Here is a 13,976-nt window from a genome sequence, read left to right on the forward strand (position 1 = left end):
GGACACGGGTTCGATCCCTGGTCCGAGGAGACCCCACATGCCGCGGAGCGACTAAGCCCGTGAGCCACAACTACTGAAGCCCAGGTGCCTAGAGCCCGTGCCCCGCAACAAGAGAAGCCACCGCAATGAGAAGCCTGCGCACCGCAGTGAAGAGTAGCCCCCGCTCACCACAGCTAGAGAAAGCCCGTGTGCAGCAACGAAGACCCAACGCAGCCAAAAATAAATACATAAATAAATAAATTAAAAAACAAAAACAAAAAACCCCCAAATTCATGACTATTGTTTTTCATGCACTTTTATTATAAAGATTAATTTTTATTTTAATGTGATAAAGATCATAATAAATGACAGTGACTTCAGTTTTTACTGATACCAGGAGACCACGTTAATTTAAGCTTATGTGCTGACATTATTAAGGCAAAAGGTTATACCAAAAATAATTTATAATACATATAGTTGAGATCACATGGAAAACATTAAAACTCCGTAAACACTAATAAGGTTATATATTATAAGAATGGCATATTAAATTGAGACTGATAAGGTACTTTAAAATGGACAGGTTAAGCCAAAAAAAGGGGGTGACTGAAACCAATATAACAGAAATACACAGATGATAAAGTTGCATTCCCTCAGTGTGTCACTAAATGGAGCTGCATTCTGAATCCCTATACTGGACTTAGACACAGATATACTTATCCTACTCAAAGCGTTACTGGGAACACGATAATTTTTATACTTGCTTGAAGGACTTTAAAAAAATGTATAACATGCTAAGTTTTAGGGAGTGATACGTATATCCTATTCACTATCCTTAGCAGCAGTTTTTCAAATACTATGTAGTCAACAAGCTCCATATTAGGAAGATTTACTATTACCAATTTTCTTTAGCAAAAGAACATGCACAGCCTCCTATGTTGACATTAATCATCCATAAGCAAGGGCATAATACACAGATGATTACAACTTTACAGTTTAATCCATAGAAAGAAATATGAACCAATAAGCTCTTCTACGTGCCTATATCACCATTGATCAGCCCGACATGACAGGAAATATGTCATCATTTTTATAGTCTCAGCAAAATCACACTATCTTGCACCTAATAAGTACTCAATAAATATTTGTTAAATGGACAAATGAACTATAAAAATTTGTGAGGATTTATTACGTTAATTAACAATCAGATATTCCTTTTTTTTTAAACATCTTTATTGGAGTATAATTGCTTTACAATGTTGTGTTAGTTTCTGCTGTACAAAAAAAGTGAATCAGCTATATGTATACATATATCTCCATATGCCATCCCAGCTTGCATCTCCCTCCCACCATCCCTATCCAGAGTTATCTTTCAAAGCCAAGAGAGGTCACACACACCATTATCTTACTTGAAACTCTAATGGCTTCCTACCTTCTACCATAATGCTTCTGAAGCAATATTTAGTGACACACTGTGGTACACATGTCTGAGAGAGGGGGTTATAGATGTAAAGTGTGCTGGATTTGGTCAACTGATATTCAGCAGCCTCTCCCATATCCTCCTACATGCCTTCTTGTACTGCAGATGCTAGAAAGCTAAAACCTACATTTACCAGACACTCCTACAACTGGAATTCTAGATGAAATTAAGTTTCTACTAACTGAATGTGCTTAAGATTTATAAGCAGAAGTGAGGCAGAGACCATCTTCCTGCTGTTTCCGCTGACAAGAATGTTCATGAAAACCTGAGAGGTAAGAGGCACTAAGACATAGCAGTGGGGACCAGATACAGCATTCCCAGATCTACTCCTTAGATGCACATGGTGAGACGCAGTTGTATGGCAGGAATATTAAGTTCTAAAACTCAATAGTTCTAGCACACTTCCAAACATTTTATAAACAGCTATATCCTTGAATTAAATCCCTTTATGCTAAAAATATCTACAGTGCTTTCTGTTCCTGTGTTGAACCCTGACTAATACAGCAAAGAAATATACCATATCTGCTACTTATCTATGATAGTTTATAGGAACCAAAAAAATACCCACTTATAATGTATCTTGTTCAGACAACATTATTCATTTAATGTTTTAAAGTTGGAAAAAGGTTAAGAATAACTTTCTTATAATCGCATAAAACGCTTTTCAAGAAGTAGACCTTGTCCTTGTTTCCAAAATTATCCTATCATTGTTAGACACCTAACAATGTCTAACAAGATACAGTTCCCAAAACACGTGAGACTGCTTTATGACTTAGTACATCTGAACATAATGGAAATTCCCTTTCCCCTTCGTCAGTGTAGGAAATTACTACTAACTCTATAAATCTGTTCATATGGGCTCCTTTGTAATGCTTTATCTAAAATTCCCCAAACATGTTGATATGTCCTTTTTCCGGTTAATCTTCAAAATTTCATAAGGAAATTTCACTACATTTATATCACGTTTTCCATTGCATTGTAATTCGTCATTTCATCTACCTTAGACAATTATAACTTCCGTATCTTTCTGGAATTGATGACAGTATTTGCATGAACCAGAATCCTAATCAATGTTTATCAAGTGAACTAATGCAAAAGAAAATAAAAAAGCAAATATTAGATACTTTTCTTAAATTAATTGTACCTTACACTGTTATTAGATGAAAATTTAAGTTTGCATCAATGAACATGGAAATATATTAAAACAGCAGTCAGCTGAAAGCAATTTATAAATCTGTTCAAAGGATTTCCTTTTTATTTGTAGTCCCACATATCTCTTCTGATAAACTGTCACAGCTACTTTAGAAAAATCTTCATCACATCTATAACACAGCAGTACAATGTAATAAATATTTTAAAAAATAAGCTTCAGAGATTTTCGAAGGTCATTTTACATTTGTATTGATTTACTATATGCTTTATCAATTACATCTCAATTTTTACAAAACATTTAAGAACTTTTGGAAATATGCCAAATAAATCATGGTATTAACCTTCCTTGTGAAATGAGACCTTACTGTAACATCATCAATGGCTATCAAAAAAACTGAGTATCAGTAAGTAAAACAGTAAATATCAAATAGGAAAACAGTATATGTCAACTACAGAAATAATAAATAACATCTGAAAAAAAAACCAAACAAACTGTTCCTTGTTGTATGGGGGGTTTCTTTAAGTTCTGTTTTCAATGATATTACCTTGAGGAATGAAGATGAGAGTGTTTTTATATAACAAATGCTATGATAAACAAAAGCAATCTGGTACTCATCAGCAACTGTTAGCTATACTTTTTTTCCATTTCTATATTAGATTGCTCTTTACTGTTTGGATAGGTATACTCTATGTATCTTCCAGTCTATGGCTTGATTATTAAAGAAGTTTCTCTCTCTCTGTGTATATATATACACACACACATAAATATTACCCTATTTGTACATTTATGCAAACTTACTATCTCAGTCATTTTTTATTAGTTTTTATTATGTTTGTCTCCTTTAAAATTTACTCTTTCCATAAGTCATATTAACAGCCTGGAACAACATATTCTTCCATATTTTTTCTCCGTGTTCATTAAATACACATAAGACAACATAAATTTGGGGTGGGGAGGGAGTCATTGTTTTTAAAAAGAGTTCTGTACAAATTATTCTGAATCTTGTGTTCTTATGCATCAGCACCTGGTGGATGGCGTTTGTCTTTTAACTTTATGGTAAGTGTGCTTGTTGTACAGAACTTTTAATCCTTTCCTTTTTAGCTTGTGAGTTTTTTTGTATGCTATTTAAGCACACCTGGCTCAGGTCTTACAGATATTCCCTGTGTCACTTTCTTACAAGTTTTAATTTTTCTGTGTTCATTTCGCATTTAAGTCTTTAACTGGCTTGCAATTTACTTTACTTATGAGGTAGGGACCACTTTTCCTTATTTAGATAAGAGTTGTCACAGCATCTTTTGTTTATTGCATTCTTTTTGTTTGTAATGCCACCTCTGTCATATATCAAGTGTGTGTGATCTCGCTCTATTCATATACGTGTTTCTGGAGTCCATTTACTGTGTTTTCATTCATTTCTCTTTCTCTTGTAATCACTGTACCATTTTAATTTCTATACCTTTATAATAATTTTTGATATTTAATAAAATAAGCCCCATCATCTTTCTTTTTCAAAACTGTCCTGGTTGCTCTGAGCCTTTCTTTTTTCCAAATGAATTTTAGATCAGCTTATTTCCAAATGAATTTTAGATCAGCTTATTAAGTCCAATGAACAATGGTGTTAAAATTTAGATTGAAATACTACGGAATTTATAGATTTGGAGAGGAGTGACATTTTAAAACTTGAGTATTCCTTCCTCTGAAGCTCTCCATTTGTTTAAATCTTCTTTTATTCCTTCAATAAAGTTTTAGCACTTTCTCCACACATATCGTATACATTTTTGCTAGTGTTATTTCTAGGAACACTGTAACCTTTGTTGCACGATCTGTGCTTTTTTTCCCTTTTCCTTCCATTTACTTTCAAACTTTGTGTAATTATGCTTTATGTATATCTTTTATAAACAGTTTAATAGATGTATTTTGTTGTTTTTTAATCCAATCTCAAAATCTCAGTAGATGATTTTAGTATATTTACAATGATTTTCATTACTGATATAGTTGAACTAAGTTTTTAACCTTATTTAAACATCCTTTTTCTTTCTATCATTTTATCTCTTTTCCTGACCCTTATTTATTTTCTTCATTTCCTTCTCTAATGGTTTTAATATTATATATTTTCTATCTTAGCAGTTACTCTTACACTTCTAAGACACATCTAACTTTACAGCTTCCTAACAAAGTCTGAACGAATGAGTATTGCAGGGGGCTTAGTGTCAGATAAATGTTATAGTTTTTGAGTTCTTTCATAGCTGACAATGTTAGAATATAGCTCAAAAAGGTATTTCTAATTTTATTGGTTATGTCAGAAGTTAGACCTTTCAACCTAAAGATATTTTAGCTCCACAAAACTTTCTTCACTTGTGCCTCTGATCACTACTTCTCTCCCCATTGTTCTGTTTTCTCCCATCTTCTCCACCCAAAAGATCCCTGCAATTCTTGGGCTGAAATCTCCATCTTCTGCCTTTATCTTATCACTGTCTCTATCATATTCACCCCATTGCTCTAAAGTATTTTTATTTTTAAGCAAATTACAATAAATAAATTTTAACTTTAAGTTAGACTAAAAAGAAGGACAGATAAAAATCAACAAATTAGGTATCAATAAGAGGTAAGAATAAAATGAATAAATCCACAAACTACTTCATTTGGAAGACAGAGAAACAGAACAACTTCTGATAAATCATATTAGAAATATGTTAATACAAAGTGAGAAAGGAAAGATAGAAAATACAAAAGTAAATTTAAGTACACAAGAATACAGTGGGATACAAGCCTCTCATCTTAATGAAATTCATCATACTCTGAATCATGAAATTTATTCAAGAGGAAAACAAAAAGGATCAATAACCATAAATGAAACTGAATATATTTAAAGTATGTACAAAAAAAATTCTAGCCCTGAAAGGTTTAAGTATACTCTGAAAATATTCAGAAAATAGATAATTCCTCTATTAATTTCTCTGACCTAGAACAGGAAGACAGAAAGGTTACTCAATTCTTTAATATGAGGGAAGGATGCCCTGATACCAAAATTGGAATATAACGTTTTCCTGTTATTGTCAATCTCACGAACAGAAGTAAAAACCCTGAAGAATATATTAACAATCATATTTAACAATATAAAATAATTTTCAACTTTATTCAAAAAATTTCACAGGCATACAAGAATGCTTAGTGTTAGGAAATCTATTAATGTCATAGATTAAATCAATATGGAAAAGGGAAGTGAAAAATCACATGATAATCTAAAAAGATGTTATAAAGGCATTCAATTAAAATTTAACTTCCATAATTGACCACCAACTCATAGGGGGGAAAATTCTATCTTAAATCTACATCCTATATTATGCTTAACAGTAAAACCCTAGAAGCAGTATTATTAAAATTATTACAAAGAAAAAGATACTTGCTATCAACAATATCATTGAACACTGTTCTGGAAATTCTTGCTAATACGGTAAGGCAGGAAAATGAAAAATAAAATTTTCACTTTCATTTTGAAAATCCCTGCCAAATTATTACAGATGGAAGTCTGCTGTACCTCACAGGCATGCTGGTTTAGGAAAAAGAAATACACTGCTCAAAGCTCTATTCTCCCATCTCACTCTTTTTACAAAAAAAGAAAAAATTTAAAAGCTCTGCTATGAGCCAAAGACCAAATAGCACTCCAAGGGTAATCAAACAACCTAGCCAGTTTTGGATTAGTGAGAGGAATAAAGATTATATATAAAGTTAGTTGGAGCAAATACTCTTGTTGTTTTTTCTGTTTGAAGACTCTCCTTCTTAGAACCTATCTCCCAGGTAATTAACACAGTCTGTGGAGGATCATGCCTTCTAGAAAAAAGAGATTCCCCTCTGTTTCTGCAACGGCAATGTGGTACCAATCAAACATTTTTTATTGAGCATTTACTAGATGTCAGGCATTGAGACTGCTGCTGAGAATAAAATAAGGAAAATACTTACCATTTATTTTCTAATCGAGAAGATAATCAAGAAACCAAGGCAATAAGAGTAAGAATGGTATGTGCTATTTTAGGGAAAGAACACCATACTGTGGGGTAATACAAAACCTAGTCTTGGGAACTTACAGAAAAACCTGTAAAGGAAATGACAAGACTTCAAAGATGAACAGGCATTAGCCAGCCATGGAAAGAGAATCCTAAGTGTCTTCTGAGCAGGGAGATCAGCTCATACAAATAAGCAGGAGAGAGGATAGTTCATTAAAAAACTGAAAAGCCAGGGTGGCTGGACTATAATCATAAAGAGAGGGAGAAATATAGTGAAATAAAATTATGGTGACTAAAAAGAAGAGTCACAGATCTTGCAAGATCTTTTAGGGAATGCTAAATATTTAAGTTTCAACTTCATTTTGAAGGCAGTGAAAAGTACAGTGGACATTGGTTGTTTATCTACCTACCATGCACTCTTCAGTCCACTTCCCCTAATATTAGTTAGATGTTCATTAGGGTGCCTGTATCTTACCCAAGTTACCTGTATATTCATACTTTGGGAGACACTTAAACCATACTGAATTCCAGAGATAAGCCAAACCAGGCAGGGCAATTCCATGTACTTGCTGCCATTTTAAGTCAGATAATCCAAGTCTAAAGCCAATTAGATATATTCCCTCTATGAAGGTCAACTGATTTGGGATCTCAATTACATCTGCAAAATCCCTCCACAGCAGTACCTTGATTAGAATTGAATACTTAGGAGAAGATGTGTGTTTACCAGGGGGGTAGGACTCTTGGGGATCATCTTAGAATTCTGCCTCTAATAGTCTTCCCTTTACCCTCCAAAGATTCAATCCCTCCATTCACCCATCTCAATATTCCCAAAGTCTCAACCAATCACAACATTAATTCAAGTCCAAAATCTCAAAATCTCAGCTCAAAAATTCCAAATCTCATCATCTAAATTTGTTGCAGATGAGGGTCCTGCGTGTTACCATTCAGTATAGATAGATCTTGGGCAAAATTCCACTCCATCCCTGGACCTATGAAACTGAAGAGATAGATTATCTGCTCCCAACACTCCAAGCATTCAATGGTTGGACAGGCATAGGATAACAATTGTAGAAATTCCTGTTCAAAATGAAAAAAAGTGGAAGGTAAAAAGGACTCCATAACAGTTTTGAAATCCAGGTGGGCAAATGTTGGATTTGTCTTAATTAGCTTCAAGGCCTGGGAATAAGCCTCTGTGGCTCTCAGTTCTGCCCTGCTAATCATCCTTTTTCATGAAAGACAGCAACTGTTTACAGCTGAGTACTTTTATGGGCCTGATTCCGGATGCAGCCTCCTTTCACATCGTACTCTGTTTCTTTAAGTCCCAGCTGGCAATGTTTCTGCTGTACAACTTTCTCAAGAAACTTGTGGGTCTTGAACACATTTCACTGGGTCTTCTGCATTAGCAAAAGTCACACCCACAAATCTTTTGGAGATAACACCTTCTCTATCTAGGCTGCTGCTGAGAGGCCTGAGGGATGATACTCAAACTTCCTACAGGCTATCTGGTTGAGAAGATCTGTAGATCTTCTGTAGAAGATCTGTAAGATTCTCAATATCTTAAAAGAGCCCTTTATGTGATTAAATACTTTGACCTTTTGGTCTATAGAAGATTTTTAGTGAAAAGTTGTTCAGCCACACCCTCTTGTTTTTCCCTATGCCACACTTTCAGAAGCAATCTCCCTTTTGCCATATAGATCAGGGTAAGAATTTCCCAAATCATCAAGTCCTGGTTCATTTAATGATTCTTCCATCAATTTATTTCTCTCCTCTTGCATTTTACTATAAAGCAGCAAGAAAAAGTCAGGTCACACCTCCAAGCCTTTCCTTGGAAATCTCCTCAGCTAAATATACAAGTTAACACTTATACATTGTGCAAGAGACACTTCCTTTAAGCTTCCTGCCACTATATAACAAGGAACTTCCTCCAATTTCCAAAATCATGTTCCTCTCTTCCTTCTGAGCTCTCTCTGGCAGCAGTCTCCAAGTCCAGAGTCCTGCAAACAGCCTGTCAAAACAATTTAGGCCTCTCTATCATGTTTCCTCTGCTCACTGCCCAATTCCAAAGTGATTTCTACATCTGTAGGTATTTGTTACAGGTATCTCCTCCTTCCATATCTTTTTATACCTGAGTACATTATAAAGCCCTTGTGCTACTAGGCCAGTCTCTTTGACTGTCTCTAATTCCCTTGTCAGGATTTCTTAGTTATTAATTTACTCTAGGAAGTTATCCAACATTTCCTGACTTTCACAGTCTCAAGGCCATCAAATCAAAAGTTTTTTCTCTGAACCCTGAGAATGTTCGTTTCCTTTTTAAATTTTCTCTCAGTATGTGGTTCTCTACACTTAAAATTCCCAAGGTGACTCATCATTTCCATATCAACAAGCAACTCTTTTGTGGATTAGAATTAGTCTGGAGTAGTAGACCCCTCTGCCTGCCTTCCTAACAAGCCTGGATATCATTCCATTCCTTTGTTCCAGTCCTGAATTTCCTCTCACCAAATCGTTCTCATTTCTAATGCTTGTATACTTTTCATTAACCTGCTTTCAAAGAAAAATATTTTGCCATTACCACAAAAACTGTAATTCTAGGTGTAGAATCTGTTCCAAGATTATGATTTTTTTCTTGTTAAATACGTGAATGAATTAATTCAAAAGCTTTGGAAGACCTGTGTAGACTTTTGAGGGCCGATATCTAGCTAAATTCTCTTTTACAGCTATGCCCTGTTCTTGTGCAGACTAAGCAAACTGTAAGCCTCACAAATATGCAAAACACAGTATTTAGGTAGTATCATAATAAGAATATCATGGGACAAATTAAGTTTTTGTTTCTACATTATTTTATCTATGCTACTAAGAAAATCTGATGACTCGGCAGCAGTCAGTTCCTGAAGTACCTTATAAGCACCAACTCTCCCAACTGCTGTGTTGTTATCTGAATGGATTACTCCTTTTATCAGGTTTTCTTTTTCCCCTTTAGAGGACTTTGGACATTGATGCTCCATTGATAATTATTAAGATGAAATTTTGATTATTAATGGATTATTAATCCATACACTACTGTATTTTCCTAACCATTAGTTTAGAATGCATGCATGCTTATTTTATTCCCTAAACCAATAGATGTATCTATCATCAACTGAAAAAGCTTAAGTCAGAGTAAATAAACTGTAACTCAGAGTGTTAGAGTAAAAGAAAACATACCTTTAAAAGAAATGTATTGGTTTCAATATACAGACTCAGCAATTCAGGGGTCTAATATATTTATGGAGAAAAGATTCTATCTTCTGAAATTTCACTTAGGGAATAGTAAGTCCTAAATAGGAAAGCCCAGATATATAGTTTATTCTTATTTAAAAACTGTTATGCAAAAATTTAACATGGATAAGAATATTGGTCATGCTAATTCAAGGTGATGAAGAAAGACTAGCTGACAGTTGTAGTTGCTTTTAAACCCACAACTTCCTCCAATTAAACTTCCTTTAAAGGAAAAAAAAAAAACATAGAAGCTAAATGGAACATATTCTGATAAGGCAACTGCCAGATAGAATTTTACGTGTCAAATTCAGTTTCTACCAAAACCAACACACAAAGCAGTGAAGTAACGTCTAAATTCATGTAGTTAAACCAAGACTTGAGACTCCAATTTCTATATTTTTTTCTTAAAAACCATAAAAGTGAAATTCTGTCAAAATATCCATATCACATGGTTGCATAACAGTGTGAACACTACTGAACTGTGCACTTAAAAATGGTTAAGAGAGTAAACTTTATGTTACGTATATTATAGCACAATTTTTTTAAAACCAGAAAAAAACCTACATTATGAAAAAATACAGTTTAAATCATTACAATTTCTATTTATGTGAATTTCTACTAAAATAAGAGAATTTAACTAGTTATTAAAATAAGACAACATTACAATAAAATCTCTGAATTATTTAACACTTGTTCAGAATGTAATAAAACTGGTTTATAAAATTTTCATATTTCTCCTCCCTTTCTTAGTTTCAGAAATAAAAATGCAAATAGCATAAAAATGAAATAGAGTAACTTAACTATTAAGTTAGCCCAAATCCACTGTGGAATGAGGGGAAAACTAACTAGGCTACTGCTTATTGTACTTCAATGTCAACAATAAAAATAAGCTGCGTGGTAGTTATTACAAGTATTCACAAAGATTCTAGCTCTTTTCCTTCTTGGTTAGATGAGTAAAACTAGGGATGGCCATGGGACTTGCTCTGGGCCAAGAAATGAGAGTGGAAGAGATAGTATCACTTCCAGGCAGAAGCTTTAAGAGCCAAAACATGCTTCACCATATTCTTTTTCTGTCTGCTTCAGTGACTGGTAATATTGTAAAGACTGGCTGTTCCTCAGCCAGGATTCTGGAATAAAACTGATAATGAAAAGGAAGAGAGTTCCAGCAAATCCACAAAGAACATACAGCATAAGTAAAAATAAACTGTTGCTCTTTTAAGTCTTTCAGATTTTGAGTATTCTGTTACCACAGCATAACACCAGACTATCCTGATACAGATATAAAAACTGCATGCAAGGCAGCTGTGTAAAGAAAAGAATGGATTTCTACAAATGAGAGAGATGGAAGGATGGGCAGGAAGTGACAGGCTTCTATCCCTCCCCTGCCTGGGGCAGCTGCTCCAACAGAAGGCTTCCATCAGAGTACTGATTACAGGGCATTAGGAAAAGTCGTGAATGACAGAGAGCTCAGGGTGAGGGGCAGAATAAGCCTTGCCACCATAGGCAGGTTGCTAGAGCTGGAGGAAAGCCTCTACTATGCCTTCCCCTCCCAACCTGTAACCAGGTGCTGAGGAAAAGTAGGCTCCGCCCAAATGCCACCTCTCTCCTTCTTGCCATTTGAGGAAATCTGAACTTTAGTCTTGAGAGAATATAACAAGGTTCATCCATGAGGCATCAGGCCCATTTCTTAGCATGCAAGTACAAAAGCTGCCATACAAGTTTGTAGCCATCCTAGAGGATTTCATCCAAAGAAGATACTCAAGGACCAAGTTACTCATGCTACAGTTTCTTGTTTCTTGTGGTCCTAATAAAGGCCGAGGAGGAGCTCAACTTTGAACAGAATCAACTAGTTTCTGCTGGTGAGGTGGGTAAAGTGTATTACAGAACTCAAAACTGGGAACTCCATCAGTTCATTTCATTTGTAACTTTTAGGATCACCTCATACAATTGTACAGGCTGTGGCCTGAATAACAGCACCCAACCAAGGAGGGGAGTGGTGGACTCTGAAGCTGCATCCACCAAGAAGGGCTACTTTTTTGTATTTCACACAAAGGTGCCTTCTGTTTGTCAAGATATGTGCCTACAGGTACCTTAGAGACTAGCTTACTGTTCCTTATCCACATTTATCAGAATTTCTTGGAGACCATCCTTAGGGGTACTCTAGAGGAGACTTACTATGTACCAGACAATCATGGGACTGACCACTCTGGAACTCCTTGAGGTATGATCCTTCCTGAAGATTACCATGATGACCTGCAGTGTATGTTTGTGAACTTGGACCACATAGTGCCACATTCCTGTGTCTCAATGAGGAATATGGGCACGCCACTGGAGAATATTCTTCTACTAGAATTCTACGTCCTGGAAGAAACCCTTCAGTGGATGGTGGTTTAAGAGAACTTCTACAGCACTACACCAATCAAATGACACCACTCTGATGTGCTAGAGCACAGGTTTTCTTAACTTTGACACTTGATATTTTGGACCAGACAATTCTTTGTTACGGAATGGGGGGCTGTCTTGCGATTTGTAACATATTTGACAGTAGCCCTGTTTTTATCTACTAGATGCCATTAGCACTGCTCGCCCACCCCCAACTCCCAACTGTATAAAAAAATGTCTCCAGACATTGTCAAATGCCCTCTGGCGGGTAAAAATGCACCAGGTTGACAACAACTCTGCTAGATCTACACTTCCATTTCCAGTATGAGACTGACGGCAAGAAGATAGGTACTGGGACTAAGATGCCCACCACTATTTCCACCAGCCCTATGGCATTTGAGGGTGATGGAGGGCTCCCCTTGAGATCCCACTGGCAAACAGACAAAGAAACTCTGCCCAGCAAGTTGAGATAGCCTTACTCCCATCAGGCAGAAAAGAATGAACCTTGACTTTTTGCTTGCTTTTCCTCCCCTATCTCATCCCTCCCTCCTTCCATTAACCCCTCCTTCTACTTCTCCTAGAAGTAGAACCATGATTCCAAGCCACTTAGATGATTTATCTTCCCAGACAAGATGTAGCCCAATAGCAAACTTTGCTACTGACCCCCTGCCAGCTCTGGCCTGGCATACAATGTAGACATGCCCTGACGTTGGCCAGAAAAGTCTGGATTGCTGTATTCCCAGCAGCCTCTTTAGCTTGCCTACTTTAGAAAGCCACTGTGGGCAGAAGCCCAGGCTCACAAACAGACTGATCAGTTTATACAACCTGAATGGATTGATGTTTATCAAAACAGGGACATGGCCTGATCCTTGGCCATGGATTGGGTAGTCTAATGCCTGCCTTCCCCCAGGCAAGGCCTGACACTAACTCCACTGCATTTAGATACTAGCTAGACTTCTTAACCTTAACACACAAACACACATCAAAAATGCATCTCATAAGCAATGGGGGAGGGGCGGACTATATTCCTTACTCACAGTTCATGCCAAAGTTAGTTCCATATGAATCAAAGTTTAAGCATAAAAATGCAGCTATAAGAGCACTCTAAAATATGGGAGAACGTTTAATAAAATTGGAGTGAAAATGGCCTTTCCAATCAAAGCACAAAACTCAGATCATGTGAGAGGTTTCTTTGATCAAGTCGTTCCACGTCTACAAATCTATCTTACAGATATACTTGCATAAGTGGACAAAGAAATATATGTAACATCACAGAGCATAATGAACAGCAGGCTGAAAATGATATGTGTCCACTTATATCAAATCCAGTCCTGGATATATCAAACGTCCAGTCAATTGATGAAGTCTGACTGAATAAAATATGGCACTTCGATACAATGAAATATCATGCAGTTATGAAAATGACTAAAGAAGATTTAAATATACCAATATGAAACGACCTATCAGATATATTGCTAAGTGAACACAAGTTACAGAAAGAATATGTAATGCCTTCCCTTTTATGCAAATAAAATAGCTATATGGAGAGATTTCTGCTTATGTATACAGACTGTAAGTATTTCTAGAAGGACACAAAAGAAATTTATGTGGGTGCCTCTGGAGAGGAAGATGGGTCTGGAAAGGAAGGAAACTTGATTTTTATCGTATATGCTTTGAAGTTTTTGAATTAGTTTTTAGATTGTGCATAAAATCCATCACAGAAAAA

At 35.8% G+C, this 13,976-nt stretch overlaps 1 protein-coding gene across 11 annotated transcripts in view; it reads right to left on the bottom strand.

The window, feature by feature from the left end:
* The window catches only part of STXBP5 (syntaxin binding protein 5), a 167,960-nt gene that overhangs the window by 123,756 nt on the left and 30,228 nt on the right, over nucleotides 1-13,976 (bottom strand). The gene's annotated exons all lie outside the window — the stretch shown is intronic.

Source organism: Pseudorca crassidens, chromosome 13 (genome assembly GCF_039906515.1).
Source record: "Pseudorca crassidens isolate mPseCra1 chromosome 13, mPseCra1.hap1, whole genome shotgun sequence".
Taxonomy (NCBI): domain Eukaryota; kingdom Metazoa; phylum Chordata; class Mammalia; order Artiodactyla; family Delphinidae; genus Pseudorca; species Pseudorca crassidens.